Source organism: Amblyomma americanum, chromosome 10 (assembly GCF_052857255.1).
Source record: "Amblyomma americanum isolate KBUSLIRL-KWMA chromosome 10, ASM5285725v1, whole genome shotgun sequence".
In the NCBI taxonomy this organism is placed as follows: domain Eukaryota; kingdom Metazoa; phylum Arthropoda; class Arachnida; order Ixodida; family Ixodidae; genus Amblyomma; species Amblyomma americanum.
The window spans coordinates 134062423-134086947 of record NC_135506.1 but is presented as its reverse complement, the minus strand read 5'-3'; the positions used below and the strand labels follow the sequence as shown (position 1 = coordinate 134086947).

The 24525-nt window shown below is 48.9% G+C and overlaps 1 protein-coding gene and 1 pseudogene across 7 annotated transcripts in view; one reads left to right on the top strand and one right to left on the bottom strand.

Moving 5' to 3' along the window:
- Positions 1 to 24525, bottom strand: part of LOC144107794 (multidrug resistance-associated protein 1-like) — a 592391-nt gene that overhangs the window by 473896 nt on the left and 93970 nt on the right. The window lies entirely within an intron of this gene.
- On the top strand, positions 10623 to 20242 carry LOC144107320 (uncharacterized; annotated as a pseudogene).

The window sequence follows — 24525 nt, the reverse complement described above, 5'->3', positions numbered from 1 at the left end:
CCTTCTGCCTGTGCTCAAAGGAGAGGCCCACGTATTTATACTCAACATCAGCAGCGTACCTCTCGCGCTGACTCCCGGCACGCAATTGGGTACAGCCTCAGTTTTGGACCCCGGGTCACCAGTGGCGTCTCTGCAACCTGAAGCCCCGCCTCGCCACCCTCCAGCGCCGGCGATCCTATCATGGGAAGAATTTAACTTTGGACCCAGCCTGACCTGCGCGGAGCTCGCCTCTCTGAAGACCTTGCTGCTCGAGCATCGCAGTTGCCTTGCTCTCAGCGCCGGTGAACTCGGGTGCACTTCCTGGGCTCAACACCGGATCAACACCGAAAACCGCGGGCCCGTTCATCACCAACCTCGCCGTGTAGCGCCAGCCGAACGGAGAGTGATCCAGCAGCACGTGTGCGACATGCTTGACCAGGGAATCATTGCCCCTTCTTGTAGCCCTTGGTCCTCCCCTGTCGTCCTTGTGCGCAAGAAGGATGGAACACTCCGCTTCTGCGTTGACTATCGGAAGCTAAATGCTATTACTAATTGCGACGTGTACCCGCTGCCTCGCCTCAACGATGCGCTTGACCGCCTGAAGGGGGCCCGTTATTTTTCCACGCTAGATCTGCTCTCGGGCTACTGGCAGGTGCCTGTTCACCCCGATGATGCGGAAAAGACGGCTTTCGTGACTCCCGACGGCCTTTACCAGTTCAACCGTATGCCCTTCGGTCTCTCGAGCGCTCCAGCCACCTTCCAGCGTCTCATGGACCGAGTCTTAGGCCATTTGAAGTGGACTATGGCGTTGGTCTACCTGGATGACGTAATTGTCTACGCGGCTACATTTGAAGGGGGCAAGGGGGTGCCTTGTACATTTGCCAGACTGTCAGGTGCGTTAACAAACACTTGATGGAGCATGAAAACACCAGAAAAAATGACACCCTGTCTCACACAGGCTCCCACAGCAGGCAGTGCCAATGCAGGCATGAAAAGGATCATCCAGAAAGGAGAACTAAAGGGGACCCGCTTGCCCAGGCGTCTTTCCAGTGCAAAAAGTGCCAATGTGTTCCCGATTACAAGAACACGTGCATCCTGTTCCGACATAACAATAAATTAACACGCGAGGTTATGGAAGCTTTTTATATTCACCACAACGGCACAAAATGTATCAGCAGCCCTTCCATAACGTTATCCGAGAGAGAATTGAGCTATCTGACCTCTCACGTGCCTTCCAGATAACTTTTGTTGATTGATAAGTAGTTCACTGTTTGTATTTATACGCTTTTCGTTCTTCAATAAAAAACCAGTTGATAGTCAGCGCCTGTTCGTGCTAGTCGTTCGTCTTGTGTCCCGTCCGTGTTGCGCTGAGAGCGAAAATGAACACTTCTGTTAATAAGTTTGGAGAACCGGTGGATGGTCAATGGTCAGACCAATGGTCAAGCAGTGGACAGGTCAAGGTTTATTCAAGGCAAAGCCGGGGACGTCAAGGCCACGTCAAGGTAAGCCAAAATTTGGTCAAAGGACCAGGTCAAGCCGAGGCCAACCAAAATTAGGTCACGTGATCGACTCTTGGCTCGCAGAGGAGACGAAACGCGCCGTTTACATGATAGAGCGTGACGTCACGCCCTCCTTAATCGAGTATACAACGGGAGGAGCACAGGCGCGTCTAGGAATGAAATCCACATGCGGTGTTCACGTGCTAGGCCGTGACGTAACAGTCTCCTAAACTGAGTACATAACAAAGGGAGCACCGGCGCACCAAGGCACGAATCCACATGTGGTGTTCAGGCTAAACGGTCGTTATGCTGCCATTTCTCCCTCGGTTTAAGCAAAGCTAAACCACCGTTAATTTTTGGTTCACAGTGTGAGTGCAAATGATCTTGCCCCACTCAAGTCAAAGGTGCATGCTACACTTAAAGCACAAACGACTGCCGATTTAGGGGCGCTGCGGTCCTTCCTTTGACCTTTTAAGCTATTATTACCATTTTCTTCTCCCCTATGCAGAGGTCGTGGAACCGCTGCGACAGCTTCTTCGTAAGGACGAAAACTTACTGTGGGACCAGAGCACCGAGGACTGTTTTTGCTGAGTCAAGGAGATGCTGTCGTCATGCGGCGTGATGGCTATGTTCGGCGCCTCCTTGCCTCTACAAGGGACCACTGACTTTTCGGCATAAGGGCTCGGAGCTGCGCACCAGCAGGTAGCTGACGGAGAAGCTTGAAGGACACTAACTCCATACGAACGCAAGTACTCTACCGGTGAACGAGAGGCGCTCGCATGTTTATGGACGCGGGAACACTAACACGTATACCTTTGCGGCCGCAGGTTTGTGTCGCGAACTGATCATCAGGCTTTTGTGACAATGCTGTCCACAAACGGGGTTCGAAGACGTCCCCTGCATATTGAACGCCTGTGTGCCAGCGTTTCGAGATGCAACTTTACTGCGAATTGCACAAAGGGACACACCAATAACATTGCGGATGCGCTTTTTCGGTTGCCTTTGACGTCTGCAGAGAAAGAACCTGTGGAAGAAGTCACTGTAGTTCCCAGCATGATAAAAAGAATAAAAAACAAGCAGCAATTTGTTGACAAAGGAGGTAGCACGGTACGTTCTGTGCTGATGGCCGGAAAAGCCTGTGTAGCTGCAACATTAATGCTGTTTTTCCGCATCCAAGAAGGCGCCCGTGTACTGTGCGATGCCAGTGCACGTTAAATATCCCCAGGTGGTCGAAATTATTTCGTAGTTGTTGCGAAAGCAGGAAGAATAAAATGGAAAGTACAGGCGCCTGCCCACTGAACGGGTCGTTCTCCCAGGAGCACTCGCTTGAAGTTTTGTCATGACATAGCATGAGTCGCATCCTGGCATTGTACATACTAAAAACAGTTGAAAAAACAGTACTGATAAATCAGGTAAATTGGCAAAAACCGCGACGGCCCTGTTGAATCGTGTACAGTGGCCTGAGAAGCCGTATGATTATCCCGAAATTGACACAGAATCGACACAGAGTGAGCCCCTCCTGAGTGCAGATTCGCATTGACTGTTATTGATTACCACAGCATATGGCCCAAGGTGGCATTCGTGTCCACAATAGCTGCACAGGCGATAAAGTGCTTTGGAACTTTTTGCTAGAGAAGGATATCCGAAAAACATTGTGACAGACAACCAGAGTCAGTTCATGCCAACATGTTTTGCGCAGTTTTTTTCGCACCGAGGAATCCAGTACTGGGTTGCAATATTGCACTTGTAGCGGCGCTGGCATCGTCAGCGGCGCTGATGAAGATCTGCCTCGAGCATCAAAGAACGCTCTCATCAACCAGCCCGGCCAGCCAGCCACGTCAACAACCCGCTCCGCCGGCTCACCAGCCGCGGCTACCGGGACGTCTAATAAATGTGGTTCACCCTCCCCATTCTGGTGACAACGGACGACAGCTTCGACGCACGCAACGCCGCTCCCTCCGGCTCTGCGCTCCTGGCCGTCCTGTTCCTCCACTTGGCCTTGCCGCTGCACGGCCGCAGTTCGCACCCGGCTTTCGACTGCCTCTCGCCGCCACGTACGCACCTCCCATCACATCCGGTGAGCTCCTTCAGCGATATCAACGTCACTGCCTTCCTCGGCTGCCCGGCCAGCCTGCCGTTTACGCCAGGGACCCCGTTTTGTGGCTGGCGCTGCTGGACTCGCACTTCCATATCAACAACGTGTCCAGCCAGCTGCTGCGTTATCAGCACGCCAGCCGCGAACTCCCACCCGGTCTCCAAGCACAGCGCCGACATATACGCCTATTTCAAGAAGGGCCTCACGGCGTATTTTAGGGCCTCACGCCATATCTTCATCTGCACCAACTGAGCCAGCGCAAAACTGCCCCCAACCGCCGGCCCCACCCGTAGGCTGTCCGACTGAATAACGCCTAGCTCTCCTCCCATTCCTCGATGACTTTTCCCGCCTTGTGCCTCCTTCATCGTCATCTTTGGGCTACCCTCACCCATTTGGAGGCAACCAGGCTCGACCGGCAGAGCTCTTTTCTTCCGCCCGACAGCCTTCCCCAGCTCTGACCCGGTCTTCACGAAGCTAACTGTGTCCTGGACTTAAGATCCTGTACAAACTTTCACATATTGTTTTTTCTCTTTTATCGCGCATCGCGCTAAGGCGGGGGGGAGCATCTGTAGCGGCGCTGATGAAGAAGATCTGCCTAGCGCATCAAAGAACGCTCTAATCAACCAGCCCGGCCAGCCAGCCACGTCAACAATCCGCTCCGCCGGCTCACCAGCCGCGGCTACCGGGATGTCCAATAAATGTGGTTCGCCCTCCACACACTACCCTCGCTGTAACGGTCAGATTGAGGGGTTTAACCACGTTCTGAAGCAGTATATTCACGTGGCGGTGTTGGAACGAACACCATTGAAGGAGGCAATCTGGAACTATCTGAGTGTTGATAGCGCCACCCCAAATGCAACTGCACGTGCGTCTCTGGCATACCTGTTACACGGAACAAGATCCAGAACAAGACTGAATGTCGTTGGCCTTCCTGGGAGGGAATTTTTCGGGGAGACTTCTGTTGCCACGGAAAAGTTGAAGCAGCGCATCAAGGACCATCAACAACGAACAAAAAGGTACATCGATGAAAAACGATGTTCCGGAACATCTACCATTTAATCAGGAGATTTCGTAGAGTAAAATAAGGAGGACCAAAAATGAAGCAAGTTTTCTGTGTCGATGCGTGTAGAGAGACGAGTGGAGACGAAATCGTTTTTGTTTGCAAATGACGTGTAATGGAACGCATTAAAATGACAGTAGTTGGGAAAGAGGGACAGAACATATACAAGACAAGCACTGGCTGATGCTTTTGATTCGCGACGTGGTGCAGCTGCAAAATATTCCTGTGACCAAGATCCTTCCATTTGGGAAGACAGCAAGGAAAGATACCCGGGCCATCGTTGTGGACGAATTGGAACTATTGCCAGCCGAGGACACATAGGCCAGCGCGGCCCCTCCTGATGATGCATCGGCTCCATCAACGGAATCTGCAGCAGAGCTGCCGGAACAGCAGGACACCTCTCGGCAGCAGTTCGCCACAACCAAGAAGTTTGCCAGCTAGATATCGAGAATATGAGCTTGCCTGAATGCAGATGGGCGATAGAGGTTTTCGTGTGCTATCAAGTGGGTGGGGGTAGTCATCATCATCATTTATTTATCACTTAAGGACCCTTCACAGGGTATTACTAAGGGGGGGGGGCGACGTACATAGGACAATCAAAGTACTAAGCCAAAGAGGTTGAAAAAAAGAAAAACAAATCTAGTCAAACATATATAGAAACTTACAAGACAACGAGTATAATCAGTAGCATCCAAAGAGAACACAATTAAAACAGTTACAAAATAAATCAAACGAGTAGAGAAGGGGAATTACAAAGGATTTACTCAACCAGAACAAACTAACGGCGAGAAAAGAAATATAGACAAATTTAATATTCAAAGACAGACAGTAACCGCTGTTTGAATTTGACAGGGTAGCTTTCCATGAGAGTAATATCTGGCAATTCATTCCATTCCTGTTTTGCACTTGGTAGAAACGATTTATTAAAAACAGATGTTGATCCATGCAGGCGCTGTATACATTAGCTATTGAATAAGAGTCGAGATGAATGTGCTCGTGGGTGAAGAAAAGATTGGCGCAGATGCGTGAAATGATAGAATATCTTCTGAAAGAGGCATAATCGTGATATCTTGTGGCGAAAGACCAATGAGTCGAGATCAAGTGATGATTTATACTGCTGATAGTGATTTTGTAGTCGTATTTTGAAAATATAAAGCGAGCGGCGCGGTTCTGCACAGATGCTAAAGATTTGATCAGGTGAGACTCTTATGGACACAAGATTGCGCATGCGTATTCAAAGTTTGGATCGTACGAAGGTTTCATATGCCACTGTACGGACGGCCGGGGGCGACAACCATAATGTTCTTCTAATAAAGCCCTGTGTAGTGGAGCTCTCAGCGACCAATTTAATGATATGCTCGGACCAATTTAGATTGCTTGAGATTAGGACACCGAGGTAACGATAAGTTAGTACTTGTGAAATATTGACTGAGTTTAAGCAGTAGATGTGGGTGATGTTAGAGCGTTTGCGCGAAACTTGCATAAACTTGCGTTTTGAAATATTAAGCTGCATCGGCCACTTATTGCGCAAGTCATCTATTAAACTTAAGTAATCCTGAAGCATAGTTTGGTCGGTTTCAGATGAAATTCGGCGGTAGAGGACACAGTTATCTGCGAAGAGACGTATTGATTGTAAAATGGCACAAGGGAGGTCGTTAATATAGATGAGAAAAAGAAGCGGACCATGCACTGAGCCCTGTGGAACGCCAGAAAGAACCTTGGTTGATGCTGAAGGATGCCCTGCTATGACGGTGAACTGAAAGCGGTCGGTGAGGAAGCATTTGATCCATGAGAAGATTAATGAATCCAGGCTGAGAGAAGAAAGTTTACAGATGAGTCACAGGTGAGGTACACGATCAAAAGCCTTAGAAAAGTCCAAGAATACAACATCAGTTTGAAATATTGAAACAAGGTTTAAATGAAGATCAGTGGTGAATTCAAAAAGCTGCTAATCTTAAGAATGACCAGAGCGGAAACCTTGCTGATTAGAGAAGAATGCGTTGTTATCAAGGTGTAGGGCAATATGAAAATAAATGATGTGTTCCATTAGTTTGCAGGTCATGCATGTTAAAGATATTGGGCGATAATTTGATGGATCAGACCGTTTGCCACTTTTAAATACAGGCACTACTTTGCTAATTTTCTAATCGGTCGGACGAGTGCTTTGAGGGAGGGACTGGGCAAATAATATCTGCAATATCGGCTGGTTAGGACTTTTGGTGGCTTTAAGTACTTTGGCAGAAATGCTATCAGGACCGTGGCTACTTGATAATTTCAGCTTGTCGACAAGCTTTTCTATACCTCCCGCAGTGACAGTAATTAGTGGTATCTGTGGAAAAACTGGTACCCGGATGTTGGGAATATTATCTTTCGGCTCATGGGTAAAAACTGAAGAAAAGTACGAGTTTATTACACATCTGATCGCTCGTCTAGCAGCACATGTGAACCACCCGGGTTAGAAAGTGATATATTGTGAGTATGATGACTAACCGGGGAAAGAAGATTCCAAAACATTTGGGGATTTTTGTTCATTATGTGCAGAAGATCCTCGTGGAAGAACTTCCTTTGGGACTGCTTCAGTAGGCTTGCATAGTCTTTGAGACACGTGAAATATTTTTCCCGCCTGACAGCTGAGTTTGATTGCTTAGCAATGCGAAAAATGCGTTTTTTCTTACGTGAAAGCCTCTTTAGGGTACCACTGAACCACGGATTACCTGCATCGCCGCGAATAGAAATGACTGGGACATGGGTTTCAAGTAATGTCGAAAGTTTCTGCTTGAATAACAACCAATTTTGGCTGACAGTTCTTCAAGAAACATATGTTGGAAAGTGTGGAAGATGTCCAATTCGGCGTTTATAAGAGGGAAATTTGCACTCTTATATTCACGGATAACTTTATTGGAAGGGTAGCGAAGCGACTTCGTCACTGCTGCATTAAATAACATTAGGTTGTGATCTCTGAGACTGTTTGTATAAGACATTGAGTGGATCATTTCTGGATTCAAAACAAAAACCAGGTCAAGCGTGTTGCGGATCCTAATTGGCATGTTAACTGTCTGGGTGAGGTTAAACAAAAGTACAAGATCGATGAATTCTTTGGAATCACGAGAAGTTGCGGCTAAATTATCCCAAACAATGTCTGGGTAATTGAAATCGCCACAAAGTATAAAATTTGCTCTGGGAAAGCGGCTGTTTAAGTCGAGAAGTACCGAGTGCAGTTCATTGACGAAGGAAAGATCACAATCAGGTGCCTGATAGCACGCGATGAGTATGATAAAGCTTCCAGGAAGGGATATGTTTACGCTGAGGATTTCATGATGACTTTCAATATCAATATTAAATGAAGGCACGGATAGATTAAAGAAAACAAGGATACCACCGCCTTTGCGTCGTACCCTGTCACGCCTGTGTATTGGGAATGACACTTTATTCAGCAGCTCTTCTGATGAGATATCACGGGTTAGCCAAGTTACCGTAAAAAAACAATTTCAGCGAGGGTATCTTCTAGGATGGCTTCGACGCAGTCCCTTTTGGGTAAGTAGCTACGGATGTTCGTGAGAATAGCTGATATTTCGCGGTGCGCAGCTGCGCGGTCGCGGTGTTGTGTCGGCTGATACGATGCAGATTGAGAAGGCCTTGAACTATTAAGTGAACACTATGATTTCAACTCCTGTGCAGAATCGTACTCGGCTTCGTAGGTGTACTGCTTTTTCCCATGACCAACGTATCACAGCGTATCTTAAAAGGTAAGTTGCCGTCAAGGCCATACGAGTATAGTTTTGCTCAAGGTGTACGTACACGTGCTGAACAATCTTCCCGAATAGAAAATATGGTTTCTTTTAGCTTAGATCCGGCGGAAAGAATGTTGGACTCGCTTTTAACTCTGGATAGTTTAACAATAATGGGACGTTTTATATCTTCGCGGAAGCGGCCAAGTCGGTGAGCTCGCTCAATATCTGAGCCCTGGATAGGTACTTCAAAGTGCTCGGCGCAGGAAAATCTGACTTCCAATTCGGACTTCGCCCACGTTTCGTCACCTGAGTCAGGGATTCCGAAAAAAAGCAAATTGTTGCGGTGAAGGCGGTTCTCGGAATCGTCGCATTTCCTTGCGAGCACCTCAACTTCGGCGGTCAGCTTTTCAATGACAGTGATAGCGGTAGGTTGGTCATCAGGATGGCAAGCTTCCACTTTTTTTCTATTATGTCAACACGGCTGGAAAGATGGGTCACAAGGGATTCTATATTTGTTTGGGCCGAACGTGTCAAAGCAAGCTCGGACAACATGGTGTTTTGTGAGAGCTCCATTCGTGCAATGGCATCTGATATGAATTCGAGCGTCGGTGGTCCAGGGTTCAACTCAATGTCACCCGACAAAGCAAGCAAAAGCAAAACCAGGTGGGAATTGACACAGAAAGAACAAAGCATCGGGTCTAACAGATTTCCGCCAAATGTCAAGGGCATCAACGGATCACGACACCGTAAGTAAGGAAGGATCATTACACCGAAGGAATTTAGTGTTCGGAAGATAACTCTCCTGCAGCATAATAGGAAGTGGTTTGTTTGGTTTTCTTATTGTTGCGTTGTTTTATGAGGGTGGACTGTGTTTTTTATAGGAGGCGCAGTCATTCTTATTATCAGTGTATAAGCGACTGTCATCAGAATAAAGGGGCAGGAGCATGGTGGCTTCCTCACCCTGCGGGGCTGGGATGTAGGAGCTCTTTCTGATGTGGCGAGGGTTATCTGTCACCGGGTGTATCAGTTCCTAAACCACCCTCGTCGTTTGCGATGCCGCGGTTGTGACTCGCATCGTGTCTTTTAATTATTCTTCTCGCATGTCTTTAATTCCTCTACTGTGCACGTGGCAGCCCTTGTGGCTGAGCTTGAGCCAGTGGGCAGGCCCGTGCACTTTTCATTCTTCCTTCAGTCGGAAAAAAAGCAACAATAAAGGGTTGTGTTTTCGTTCCCCATAAATGTAGTCTTTACTTAACAGTCGTGTGTATACTGAGCCGGAGAACCCGGGTTCGAACCAAACAGCAGCGGCCGCGTTTCGATGGAGGCGAAACGGAAAAGGCGCCTGTGCGCTCGGGGATGTCAGTGCGCGTTAAAGGTGCCCACGTGGCCGAAATTTTTCCTGAGTTATTGTTGCGATTCCAGGAAGAAGGAAATGGAAAGTGCACGGGTCTGTTCACTGGCTCAAGCTGAGCCGCAATCGCGGTCACGTGAAGACAGTAGAGAGTTAAAAGAGATGTGAAAGGAAAGATAGAAAGAAAGGACACTCGTCGCAACAACCGCGTAATCTGAAACGACGACGACGATTTATCTACATATACCCCTCGTGACCACTCACTATATGTGTGAGAGCCCCTATATCCCTGCCTCATAAGGTTTTGCAGCCACCGTCCAATGCATCACCGCTTTATTCCTGTCTTCTTTCACGCCCTGCTTTACCGCTTTCCTTACGGCGCTGTTCGAGTGACCACCGAGATATGTGAGACGGTTACTGCGCCATTTACTTTCCTCAAAAACAAATTTTCATTTGTAACACTCGGAGCTTCGTGCAAGGATATAAGAACGCGCCGTCAAAATTATACATAGATGCGAGTACTGGGATCGCCTGGACACACTTGTCGTCATCGGACCCCAGCACATGCGAGACTAGAAGGAATCCAGGCTCCAAACACCTCACCCCGCGCGCTCAATCACCGGGCATCGCCTCGACACTCGCCGCCTGAGGTATCACAACCTAATTCTGCTATCAATTACAAAGAAATTGTTTACGTATCAAACACAGCATAGCTGTCCTACGGCCATTAATCTGCACGAAAATCGACATAAGTGCTTAAGAAAGACAGGGAAGCCTCTCGTTCCGGGAAATACTCGACATTTTAAGAGAAAAGAACAATTATCTGACCGAGGCGCTCTGCCGTCGAGATAAGCCTAACTCTGACTACGCGTCTCCGCCGACACTGTAGGCGACGCCAGCCGTTATGATGGAAGTAACGGTTGAAGGCCACACCATAACCACACAAGAAATAAATTCCAACGACTGGACACTAGTTATGTATAAAGCCTACGCCTCCCGCCAGCCAGCTCATCGAAACCACCTTACCGCTCCGAGAACGTTACCTCTGGCGCAGCTAACTCGAACTCCAAGAACGCAGCGCGAGACGCAGCAGGCACAACGGGCAGCGGCAAGACGCCAGCCCACCTGCCACCATGCAGGCTCACCTCTCAGTGCAGCGCAGCAAGCAGCTTCCACCGCTCCCTCCCAACGCCATTCGAGTAGTCGTTCGCCCGCGAGGTAAACTACGACTGCAAGACATCGTAACACCTCGACTATTGGAGGCAGTGCAACCCAGCTGTAAATCATCCCAGCGAACAACTTCTGCCTGCGTACCCACCCGACCAACAATACTTTCACCATGGGAACAACACACTTCCCAGCAGGCGAGGTTCTCAAGCCGCTGACCTCCCTCACCATTGGAGACCACACCTACCCGTGCGCAGCTTACGTGGCTCCCCTACCGGGGGCTACCAGAGCAGTGATCACGAACGCCTACGACGGTGAAACCCCAACGCAACTCTACCAAGACGTGGTCAGCAGAAATTCGAAGTACAGCATACTAGCAGCACGCTGCCTGGGAAAGACGCACTCCGTCTTATCACCTTCGACGCACCTACGGTTCCTCACTCCGTCAAATACATGTGAGCCATCCACCGCTGCACCCCATACCGCGGCAGTCCGGATGCCTGCACTAACTGCCGACAGCCGGGCCATTACTTAGACATATGCCGAGGCCCCAAGACCAATCTTTTCCCCCTCTGTGGAGCACAACATTCGGAACAAGACCCTCCATGCACGCCCAATTGCATTCTGTGCGAGGGCCGTCACCTTACCGGTACGGGGTCCTGCAAGGGACAAAACTTGCAGCAGCCATGAAAACAGCCCAGCCAACAACAAACGCAGAAGCAAGAAGCGGTCGCAGCCAGGGACACTTTTCCCCAGTTGTCGTCCGGATTCATCCAGCCCAACCAACGCAAGCAAGCTTGGGCAGTGCCGTTGAAAACAACCTGGAACAAGGCCCCTGCTTCACACGGTCACATGCCACCCATGACAGCGACTTCTAGTCTACAACACGACCTGGCAAAATCCCAGGAGAAGGCAGCGACGGCTAAAGAAGAGGCTACAGCAGCCCGAGCAGAAGCCGCTGCCCTTCGACAACACATCGCAAGACTGAAAGCCCAGATAAGCGATCTTGCCACCGGATCTCCCATTCCGTCTACCCCCTCTCCTGCCACATCCCAAACTCCCCCTCCCAACCCACCCACCGCCCATATTCCGCCAAGGCACTCCGAACCTACTTCTCCTGATTTGCCAGCATTGGAGGCTGACACTGAAGGCTCTACAAACTCTTCTCCGCGCACAACACTGCCTCCCTCCACGCTCATCTCACTAGAGAGCATACCAACCCTGCCTGAGTCCTTTGCTGCTCGCTTTGAGGCAAAATTTCAGGACGCTATAAGTAACATCAAACAGGAATGTGCAACCGTCAACGAAGCGGCAATCCGCATAACACAAGATAATGCTATTCTTAACAACCGATTCCACGTACAAACCGAAGGATTCTCTGACCGCTATAACGATCTTTATTCGCGGCTGAGCCATTACGAAACCAGCCTCACAAAGCGCGACCCCACCCTAAACAGACGCAAGAAGCCCAAAGCACCCGAAGGACCGGACAACCCTATCCCTAACGTAGCTGAGGACCCCCACGCCCTCGTTACGGTTGGGCCTCTAAATACTCTCATGATGGCAGTTCCAAACCATAATCTTACACCCCGGCAGTGGAACTGCCGGGCCTTTGGCCAGAAGCGTCACGTGGTCCACCAAATGCTGTCCTCCGCTACGGAACCCGACCTCCTTGCCCTGCAGGAACCCTCAAACCCGCTTACCTTAACCGGCTATACTGCTGTTCTGCCCACATCCCCCACACCCTCTCGGGTAGTATTTCGAGTCCGTCACTCAAAGGCCACTATCTCCCATTCCATAGTGATTGAAGGTATTTATCACGTTCTAACTGAGCTTGTGCCGCAACACGCTTGAGCGAATAGTCTCTTCATTCTAAATGTATATAGCCATCCTAGGTGCCTACAATGTAACTTCGAACGCCTCTTTAGACTTGCGAAGCGCATAGCCAACAAATACCCTTTCCTCGTCGTAAGGGGCTTTAACGCCCCACATACGGCCTAGGGTTACCAACACGACACACCGAAAGGACGTCGAGTTTGGTTAGCCGCGCAACAAGCCGATCTCGGCCTGCTCACTGATCCTACCTTTCCTGCGCCTGTAACAGCTTCTGTAAAAAGACTACACCAGACCTCACGTCCGCACATCGCCTTCCTCACGCCACATGATGCAACACTCAAGAGAGTCTAGGTAGCGACCACTCCATTATCGAGATTCTCTTAAACGTTCAACTACACCGAAGGCATCTCAGAGGCACCACTTTCAAAAAGTGGGACTCTTTCCGCTCATGTAGAGCAGACCGCATATTCGCCCCCATCACGGACATCACCAAATGTTGCAAGCAACTACAAAGCGATGTCCGATCTGTAACTCTCCCCCTACCAGAGGACTGCCTAAGCGACACAACTGACTCCCACCTACTACATTTATGGGAAGCTATAGCAGGCCTAGAGTGACGCTGGCAAAGGCAGCGTTGGAACCGGACACTTAAGCGCCGCCTCGCCCGTCTTAACAAAGAGATAGAGACGCACACAGCGATTCTTTCACGCGAGAACTGGGAATCGCTGTGCAACAAGCTAGATGGTAATATGAGTATACCCCTGACTTGGAACCTCTTTAGGCACTTATTAGACTTCACTCACTCTAAGACTACCCAAAGGCACAACCTCACCAAACTCGTACATTCTTCCTATAAACCTCCACCGGAGCTCCTCTAAAAACTTCGCAATCAATACTTCCCCGCATACTCTCCTGCAACATACCTCGACTATGCAGGCCTCCCTAACGGCCACCTTGACCATCCCATTAAAAAGCAGATGTTGAGGCTGAACTCTAGAGATTTAACACGTCCTCAGCCCGGTACCAGACGCGGCACTCAGGAATCTCGACGCACAATACATTGCCGCACTTACCGAATACTTTAATGCATGGCAGGAAAATCGGTAGCCTCCCACCGCAATGGAACGATGCCAAAGTGGTCTTCATACCCAAACCTGGCAAACCTCTGCTCCCCTCCAACCTCAGACCCATCTCCCTCACATCTTCTGTTGGCAAGCTCATGGAGCATGAACTCCAGACAAGGCTTTGCCATTACCTGGAAGGCAACAATCTCATGCCCACTAGTGTGTTTGGATTTCGTCCTGGGCTTTCGACACAGGACGTTTTCCTACAGCTAAAACATCACATTCTTGACTCGCAAACCTTCGAACCCCAAGCTATTCTAAGGGTGGATCTCACGAAGTCCCTTGAGAACGTTGCACACTGAGCTATCCTCCAAAACATTACGACCCTGGGAGTCGGCATCAGGATGCACCTCTACTTTAGAGACTTCCTCAGCCACCGCAGAGCCACGCTTACTTTCGGCGAGCACCGCCTCCCGGGTGCCACACTGGGAGCACGAGCTACGCCCCAGGCAGCCGTCCTCTCCCATATTCTCGTCAAGATAGCACTCCACCTACCTCGACAGATAGCTCAAAACCCTAGGATCCATTTTAGCCTCTACGCCCACTACATCACTGTCTGGTCAAACCGCGGCAGTTATGCCGAAATAGAAGAACACCTAAAATTGGCCCTAAGCACCATCTTAGCAGCTATAGCGGAGGGGATGCTGAAAAAGTTAAAACTTTCTGCCGCTGTCGACCATAGTACCAGAAGAAAAAATGTGTCTGTGATACCCTACATTCATGTTGTATCGCATAATTTGAAAAGAATTGGTATGAGAGCCGGAGTAGATGTTGTCTTTTCAGCTCCTGTGAAATTGAGAAGTCTGTGCGCGCGTGTAAATGGCCCCAAAAAGTCAAATGAAGGTGAACCCATCTGCACAAAAAAGCATGAGGTAAAATTTGTGAAGTGCGTAGAGAATCTGGTTTATTCGATCCCTTTGAGTTGTGGTGGTGCATATGTTGGACAAACTGGTCGTTGTTTGAACGATAGGCTGAGGGAGCACAAAAATGATGTCAAAAACGCTGCCCGCCACATTGGTGTCCACTGTCGTGATTGTTCCTGCCAGCCTCTGTATGACAAAAGCAGAATTGTTGATAGACACAAAGATCAGCTGACTAGAGAACTTATCGAAGCGTCTGAGATCTTGAAGATGGGTCAGAGGTGCGTAAGCACCCCTTCTGTCGCTATCTTGCAGAAAGAACATGAATATTTGCACACGTGTTAGCCTTGTGTTATCATATACGTGCCTGGTTGGAGGGATATCTGTCACAGTTCTGTGTGTTTTTTTTTCTGTTTTTCTGTTTTTTTAGTGTCCCTAGCGCCTTTATAAGCATGGCTCACTGAATAAAACATTCTGTTGTTAGTCAGCGCTGTGTATCGTCCTTTCTTGTCCTCTGGCCTTGTGCCGTTGCGCTGTTTCACTGGAAACCATCGACACACGTGTACGGGAGCGTGGCCGGACCTGCTCCCCTTCAAAATCCCAGCTCTTTCTCTACCGGCCCAAACACGATTCAGTCAATCCACCGATCTCCCTCACCCTAGGTATCGAGCCCACCCCACTAGTGGACAAATCCCGCATGATTGGGCTTGTTATTTACTCCCATGGCGCACACAAAGAAGTCATAAAGACACTCCAAACACACGGTCAACAGACTTCCCGACTGATTCGCCCCATAGCGAACCACCTGGCTGGCCTCCGCGAGCGACACACGACTCGCCTCACCCAGGCTTATGTCATAAGCCGCACCACATATGGCCTTCCTTACCAACCCCTCAAACAGAAAGAGAGAGACAAGGTAAATGCGCTTGAACAAAGTTCCACGAAAACGGCTCTACGTTTTCCCCACGCACATAAAACGACCGACTCTTCAAACTCGGTGTCTACAACACCTTTGAGGAAATCACAGAAGCTGCCTCTATGGCAAAAATATCCCGTCTATTCAACTCAGAGGCTGGCCGTGCTTTGTTATCCGAAATAAACCTCCCCCCACCTACGCACCCAACCGAAGGGGTCCCCCTTTGTCCTATCCTCCGCTCTAACCTGAGCGTACACCTATCCCCAAGAATATGCACCATGAGCGGGACAGGGACCGCAGAGTAGCATGGGCCCGGGCCCTCCACAGACAGTATGGCGATGACCATCAGGTGGTCTACCTGAACGCAGCGGTGTACACGTCAGGCTCCCGTATGGCCCCGGCGGTAGCCGACAATCTAGCAAAGCTTCTGCCCTCCAGCTCAATCATCGCCAATTCTACCACAGAGACAGAAGAGGCAGCCGTCGCGCTTGCTCTCATTTCTACACCTGCTACAAAAACTATCTTTGACTCTAAAGCTGTCATTCTAAACTTTGCCAATGGCAACATATCCTGCACTGCTGCTCGTTTACTGCGCATGTGGCAGCCCCGACGCCCTATAACCCTCATCTGGACGCCAGCACATGCCGGCCTCTCTGGCAACGAGGAGGCTCGTTCCTTAGCCCGAGGTCTCACATTCCGGGTGGGAATCGAGCCCCTTCTACAGGCCGAGGAGCGCATGCTCTCTTTCCGTTATATTTTCTCCCCTACTACCCTACTACCGGGAACAACGAAGTGCTGTGTCACAAGGGCTATGTCATTGCCACTATATATTTTGTTTCTGAAACCCACTCTAGCCTCTGGATATGGGTTCAGTCAGTGTTTTGATAATTTGTATGCAAGAATACGAATAAAGAAAGTTAAATGAAATGAGTACGCACCCCCAGCCCCATCCCTCACAATAGCGCAGGCCGCACACAGGCGACGACTACAAACTCGGACTGCACCGTACCCCATACTACTACATGCCCTATACCCAGACCAATTCCCCTCGCCATACAAACTTTGCTGCAGATCAGGAGACTTTCCACACACCATGCTCACGTGCGCCACCTTCCCTCATCCCCTATCACCGACCGTGGCGGCGTCTTACTAGGAAGAGCTTAAGACGAGCTTCAGATGAGCCTAGTTGGTTTGTAATCTTCGACGTTATTGCGCTACTCAAGGTTTACACACACAGGAATGACACATGCTGACAGGGCGCATTGTCTGTATGTGTCGTTCTTGTCTGTGTAAACCTTGAGTAGCGCAATAACAATGTCGAACCTTACTGGGAGACTTATGACCGAAACTCCTCCTCAAGACCACGCCGGCTAATATCCAGCGCTTTCAGAAGGACTGCTCTCCAAGGGCTATCCTTTGCTTTGTAGGAGTTACTTATCACGGTGAGGGAGCATTTAAGTGCCATGTAAGGGGCTTCGCTCCCACCATTTATTTAGCAATAAAGGTTTCTACCACGACCTAGTTGCTTTCATTCGCCTGCGAAAGGGCTATCCAAAAAAGCGAGGAGGGTTGGCTCCTCCCAATATATACCAACAAGGTACTGTGCCCGGCAGTGCTGCGATATTTTATTCCTGCTTTTAACGGGCAATGCCCGCATTGTGGGTGCGCACTCTCGAGTGTGTACCTCTGGTGTGGGTATGCCCATATAACCCCGCTTACCCCTCATTCCCCTCACTTACCTGAGAGAGCTCGGAGGCTGCCCCGCTAGAGAGCAAAAAAGCTCTCGTCGCAAGGGCCCGAGCTACCGCTGAAGACACAGGGGTCGCTAGTCGCTTCCTTAGGAGGGGTCCCGGATTAAGGAACTTTGCTATTATTTCTAAAGGGCTGGCTTTTAAGACCAGTTCCCACTCTCTCTTGTAAATAATCACAAATAAATGTTTTTCAGCACCACCACCAATGATAGGTTGTGGTGTGACCATGTTGTTGTTTCGACTGAAGGAAGAATAAAGAGGAAACTGCACTCGCCTACCCACTGGCTCGAGTTGAGACACAACCGGCGCCACGTGCACACAGTAGGAGAGTTAAAAGAGATGTGAGAAGGAAGTTTGAAAGACAAGACGTACATCCCAACAACCGCGTCATCTGGAGCGACGACGTCGGCTTAGCAACAGAAACCCCCGGTGACAAGGAGAGCTCACCACATGAGTGAGAGCCCCTAGATCCCAGCCCTGCAATTCCAGGATACCACCCTGCTCTAGTTTCCGGTTCAATTGGGGTTTATGGAGTTCTACGTTCCAAAGCGACTTAGGCTATGAAGGATGCTATATAGGAGGGCTTCGGTAATTTCTGCTACCTGGGGTTCTTTAACGTGCAGTGAGATCAAACAGAGGTTTTGGATTTCAATTTGTAGGACCGGCAGACGAAATTTTTGAACATGTCAACTAGTCCGACCGTGGAGCCTGTTGGTAACACGACGGTTTCGCTCCTGCAGGTGGCATCGTAGGGGAACCCTTCGCGACCTCTGCGAGCTTCAGGGGGGCAGACAGCGGTGACCGCACTGTGCGCGTGATGTTTTGTGTGGATGTCAACCGTTGCGATGTCACGGAACCCTTACCACCCGATCGCCTGTGATGGACACGCCTGTGTGCTGTTGTGGTCAACGAATGCGACGCCAGCAGAGACGCAGACCTACATTACGGCCTCTCTTTCTGTCTTTTTCTTTCATTACCAACTTCCTCTCTTCTCTCATGGCGTGGTTGAGGCGTCCACGGATATGTAATACAGTTACTGCGCCTTTCCTTTCCTCTAAAATTACAACAGAAACGCAACGACCATTCAGAGAGAGATGTAAAATAAAGAGCGACCATGCAGTCCGTATGTGATCTCTTCGGGCGCCGGATGGCCTGTTTTCAGACTCTCCTGGAGACTCCGGGCGATTTGTTCAACGAGCGATGGCGTTCCGTGGACTCCAAGGCAGCGCTGGAACACTCTGTCACGTTCCACTCCTGAAGGCGAACCTTAAGCGTCCTTAAATTTTACTATTGTTTTACACGTGAGAGCATAGACACTGCCTAATTTGGCTACATCACCTTTCCGCCATCACCGACCTCCGGGTTTTGTTGTTTCGACGGCTGCTGGCGCCCTGGTGCAAGGCGCTTGGGAAGTCGCCCCCACCGGGGGGCCACACAAGGCCCACCTGTCCTAAATCGTGGCAGTCTATTTCAGTAAAGTTCTTTTTCTCTCTGTCTCTGGTTAGGTGGGCGGATGAAATTAGGATTTTTGCGGCAATATGGTGGCCGCAGATGGCAAAAGACGGGTTTAATTAGACACACCTGGAAGAAGCCTTTGCCCTGCAGTGGAAGTAGTTCAGCTGCTGCTGCTGCTGATGATGATATAGTTACATACTTTTTCATACATCTTAACGCGATGACGTTATGGAGCTCGTGTCGCAGAACATCCGGCACCGGTGTCGTTGACTGTGAGCGAAGAATCCGAGAGAAGCAAACCAGGAAGCCGGTGGGCCACCTAGGTCACGTAACCTTGCGGCTTTATCGCAACCTGCCGACCGGATATTAAGAAAACTGCGTACTTTGGCAGATGGCGGCTAAATTAATGACAGGTAGCTAGAGTTTGCTCGGCAAGAGCTACGCGGGTCCCACACGCCCCACCGGTGGCACGCCGGCTATCCCAGGACAGTGCGCATCGCTTAACTGGAGACGTAAAATTTCATGAAGTATTGAGGTACTTCAACAAAACAGTTCGTTTCCATGTATTTTGAAGAGAAATAAAAAAACGTAAAAAACGATCGCGAAGAGCTATAGAACAAACATATTGCTTTAACACTGAAAAGGATATCATTCTCACCTGATGGCACTGCACAACTCCTAGCGGAGCTTCCTGGTTGAGAATTTATTCACGATTTCACATTAAGGTTTTCGGACCAATGCACTGCATCAATTTGTGTCCGACAAAATTCCACTAGACGGGTCCAGGCTTTTCTGTGCAGCGAACGAATCCGTCCTGGCATTCAGGTCAGAAGGCACGTATACAAGCTTTTGCATTTGCTACTCTGTGAGCCTATTGCGTAATTTGGTGTGCACATTTCCAAGCTCCGACCACTTCCGTTCACAGGCACCAGAAGATGGGGGAAGCTGCAGTACGCGACAGGCCAGGGGGGTCAAGAGCTGGCTGGAGCAGAGTCCTTGCCACCATGTGGAAGGATACAAGTGTTTCGGAGAATCCCAAACTCCTTGCCTTGACCGAATTCCCTTGCAAGTTCTGTATTCTGTGACGTTAGAGAGAAGTTTCCCGACATACAGCGATAAGTGCTCTGCCTGGCTGAAAATCCAATGAAACGGGACCGCAATCTGCACGTCACCAAGGTTTTTGCCACGATGCCTTGGGTGTAGGTTGTCAGCGATATGAATGGGTCGCACACAGAACTCCTCACGAGCCCGCTGATCACATACATTATGTGAGCCTGATCTTCTTGCATCAATGTGTTATTTTTCAGCCACGCACCAAATTAAGTTTTGAAAGAATGGAAGACTTCGTAGACGTGCGACAACAAGACCATCTCAGGTTCAAGTGTATAATAGCCCAGGAGACTGCTGTCTCCAAGTAGCTACGCAAGTGTTTCCAAAACACATCGACGTCCAAGAGGGCCTGCCGTATTCGTTCGTTAACCTCAAGATATTTCATGATTGCAGTCTCCTGCAGTGCTTCCTTTTTGTTGGGAACGCGAGTGAGAGGGGGAGGCCGCTCCATCTTGCATTGCTAGGCAGTTTGAGTGTTGTCCAATTCCCTTTGCCCTAGCTTCACTCCTACTTTTGTTGCAGCGCAGCCGCAATTACGTGAGTGTATTCCACATATTTGATTATTTTTCTGGACATTTGTCCAGAAAATAACTTGCCCGTTTTGTCCAGCTCTGAAGAATGAACAAACAAACAGTACAAAGATTCGCGCCACAATACTCGTAGGCGCATGATATCGTTGAGGAGCACGTTCAGCCCACGTGCTGCGCACCCTATGGTTGCAATGTGCGGAAACTTGTCAAAAAATATAAGGCAACTACTTTGTCGGGTTGGAAAGAGTCAATGACGTGAGAGACCTCGCTGCTGATGTAGGCTGCGGTGTGCCGATTCTTCCCTGTTTCAACCGATTTTTAAAACACAGGCTGCAGTGTAGCGATGACGAGGTTCACAATTCACTCTCCGCGAATGTTGGTCCACCCATTTGTGAGCACGGTGAAGAACGTCATATTCAGCGTTAAGCAGGGGTCGCTCAAAACGTATACCGGCTAGGTGGTGCGTATGAAGGCCGAAGCATCCTGAAAGTATTGTGCCAGTGCTCGTTTTTCGATGAAGTGGACGGGGTGTTCGTTGCCTATACAGCTCTGGTAAAGGCTTCATCAATTTCTTGTAGCCATTTAGGCGTGATTCGGCCAACAAAAGAGGAGACGCTAGCGGATTTTTTTCAACGAGGGAGTATCCAAGAGATGGCGTTGCTTTAGTACTCACTTGAGGAGGCCGCCGAGGAGCTCCCAGATTGCTTGTTTTCGTATGCAGCGCCATACAGATCCTTCTCCTCTTGAGGGCGATTTTTGCTCACAGCAGATATTTTGTGAGCCGTGTGAGCTGTGTGGCTCACATTAGAGAAGCCACACGACGCATCAGAGTACTTGCAGAATGCTTGCAGGTTTTTGCTCGCAATAGGTGAGTCACATACGTTAAAATGTTTCAAAACGCGCGACCGCGGGCGAACCATAGCGAAAACATGTGATAACTGCGCTCCGATGATGCACTCGCTAATAGTCGAATTAATGTTCAGATATGTCGAAGCGCAAAAAAACGCGGCGCGCCATTTGAACTTGACGATGGCGATCCTGCACCGGTTTCCAGCGACGAGAGGCGCATGACTGCGATCTGACAGCGAAACCAGAACTCACGGCGAAGAATGAATCCATCTTGAAATAACGAAGCAGCACGAAAAAACGGGGACGAAAAAGACGCACATACGATCGGACAAATGCTGCACTTCCAATTGATTTTTATTGAGAATACCAAAGCTTAAGTACATCGCTACTACCGCCTCGTGGCAATCAACCGTAATGATTCAAAAACGCCATTTCATTATCAAGAAGAGACAAGGAAGTGGTGCTGACACACTGACCACCTGCTTTTCTGATGTGATATGCTTCAAGAACCTCTCGTTCCATCCGATCTCTTCCACGCCGAAGAATTTTAGCTTTCCGAAATATTGGTTTACACTTACAGAAGAATCTTACACTTAAGAATGAATCGCGCTGCGGAAAAAAGCCCATCCGGAAACTTTAGTTTCGTTCATTTTTATCCCGACTTTTTGAAAAACAAAACTGTATTTTTCCCGAAATTTTCGGTGTTTTTTTTTCATCCTGACATCTCTACGCTGTACCGCTGCACCACTGCGGCAGGAGTGATATGAGTGCAGCCAAGTATGAATGAATGTTAATTAGGGAATCGCCAATTCTGCATATATGGGCATTAACCGTTTAAGCCTTCGTATCATACCCTTAAGGCGGAACATAAGTGCCCCCTCCAAGCTTTTTTTTTTGCTATATACTGCGCCAGATACATTTTGTTGTTGATTTTCTCGCACCCGCTGAGATAAACCGTTGCAAGTTGCGCATGTCTAGTTTCTCTTCCTTGTGCGCTCTTTTCTGGCTTTCGTGTTTTTGCCAAAGCACTGACAAAAGGAAAACTCGTTTGGAGATTTTTTCAGTGATTCTAGTGCAATGTTGGATGGTTTTATTAGAGCCACCGGGTCAGTTTTAGTCACTCTTGCCCAGATAATCCCGCGCCGCTAGCGCTGCGGACAGCGCACTGAGCATCACAAAATGCTGTGCTGATTTTCGCGTTTAACCGGTGTAGTAAGCGTCAGACAGTTTCTTTTTTAGTGCATCAGCGCAGCCAATTCCTTGGAAAAAATCTGAGATGACATCACTGCCTCGTAACTGTGACTGCATGTTAGGTACTCTGTTCAAACTCTTTAGGGCACTCCTAATAGGAGCCGAAGCCGCTCATCAAACAAAGAGGTGTTTAAATGATTGGGATCCTTCAAGCAAAAAAAACGAATCAATAGCTGCATCCCACGGGAATGAGTTCGCACGGCTCGGTTTCATGGTCCCTGAAATTCCGCTGGTTGCAGAAAACCACGTCCAGTTTTCAGCCTAGTAGCGCAACATATGAAAAGGAAAACTACAAAACTACTGCAGCCGTAGCCAACTGTTTTTTATCAGTATGGCTGCTTGCTAAACTAGTTGGATTATTGTAATTTGTGGGGCAGCGCGATTACCATTAAAAAAGGGACGACGACAGAAAAATAGCAAAAGAGCGCTGAATTACAACTGTTTCTCCTGCCGAAGACGCCACGCGGACGTGTAAATATGAACCGCCCGCGGGAAAGGGAACGAACGAAAATATTAAAAGGAAAAAAGGAAAACAATCAGCGTGAATGGCACAGGGAGAGAGCATAAACGCCCTAATTACCATCCATCTTAGGTCTTTGTTGGTCAATGTAAGCGATGACATGTTTACACACCCCTCTTTTGAGCGAGCAACCTTAGCCACCTTGATTATTCCCCTAACACACTGATCTTAGCGTCAAGCAACAAGACCACTTCTTTTGAACGCAGGCAGGGATGGCTCAGTACGACGAGTGGATTCTTTTTCCAATGCTGGCTCTGGCTACATTGAAATATATTCTTGTTCTGCTCTTTTAGCCTGGTGTTATTGGATCTGCCTATCTGCCCAATGTATTTTCGTGTGCAAGACAACGGCACACAATATACGACATCCCCAGCGCAGGCCACAAAACGTTTTTGGCGTCGATTCGTGCACGATTTTTTCTCTTTGCTTTTGCACGGGTTTCTTTTGCTTCAAAGAAATCGACGGCTTTCTGGCGCAAGATACCCGGAACATATTGTGTTTTCTGTGGCAGCTGGCTTGCTTAAAAACAGGACAAAGCCAGGCAATCCTAGATCAAAGATTTGACAGCTCCGTATGCACGCAGGAAATTAGCTGTTATTCCATATACCTTATTACATCTAAAGAAGATTGAAAACGCGTAGGCTTTGATGCTGTTTTCGGCTCCGCTAAAGCTACCAATTCTTTGCAAAAAAGAAAAAAAACCGCGCAATAGCAAAGAGAAAATGTCGTGCAGGTTCCGGCAGCAAAATTGTTTTGCCAGCAGGGATGAGGGTGTCATAATCGCGTGCCGAGCGGTGACTTGCGGATACGGATAAATTGGGCACATAGGCAGATGCGTAAACACCAGAATAAAAGGGCACAAGAAGGATATAAATAACGGTAACCAGGGCCAGCTAAGCTTGCGCTGCCTTAAATGTGGATAAGGACCTAGACGTCGTACTATGCCACCCATGCCTGCGTTAAAAAGACAAGGGATTCATGCCCGACACAAAGATCAGTGTATTAGAGAGAGACAATCGAGGCGGCCAAGATCCCTCTAGCAGAAGAGGGGTGTGTATGCTTGCCATCGTTACATTGACCAGGAAAGAGCAAAGATGGATGGTGATTAGGACGTTGGTGCTGTCACCCTGTGCCATTGATGCTAATGGCTTTAGTTTTTTCCTTCTTTCATGCTGGCGCTTTGTATTTGTACATATGTGCGGCATCTTCAGCAGAATAAGCAGCTCGAAGTCAGCGCTCTTTCCACTCGGTCTCTGCCGTCTACCGATCTTTAATATTATTCGCGCAGCGACATAAGCGGTTTTATTTCTTAGCGACTTGATATTTTTCTACCCCAGATACATGTCAATTAATCTCTTCACGGTCTCTTTTCTTGCCTTTTTACACTTTCATACGCTTAGTTACGAGGCGCTGCTTCCTCCAAACAGAGAATATAAGTTTA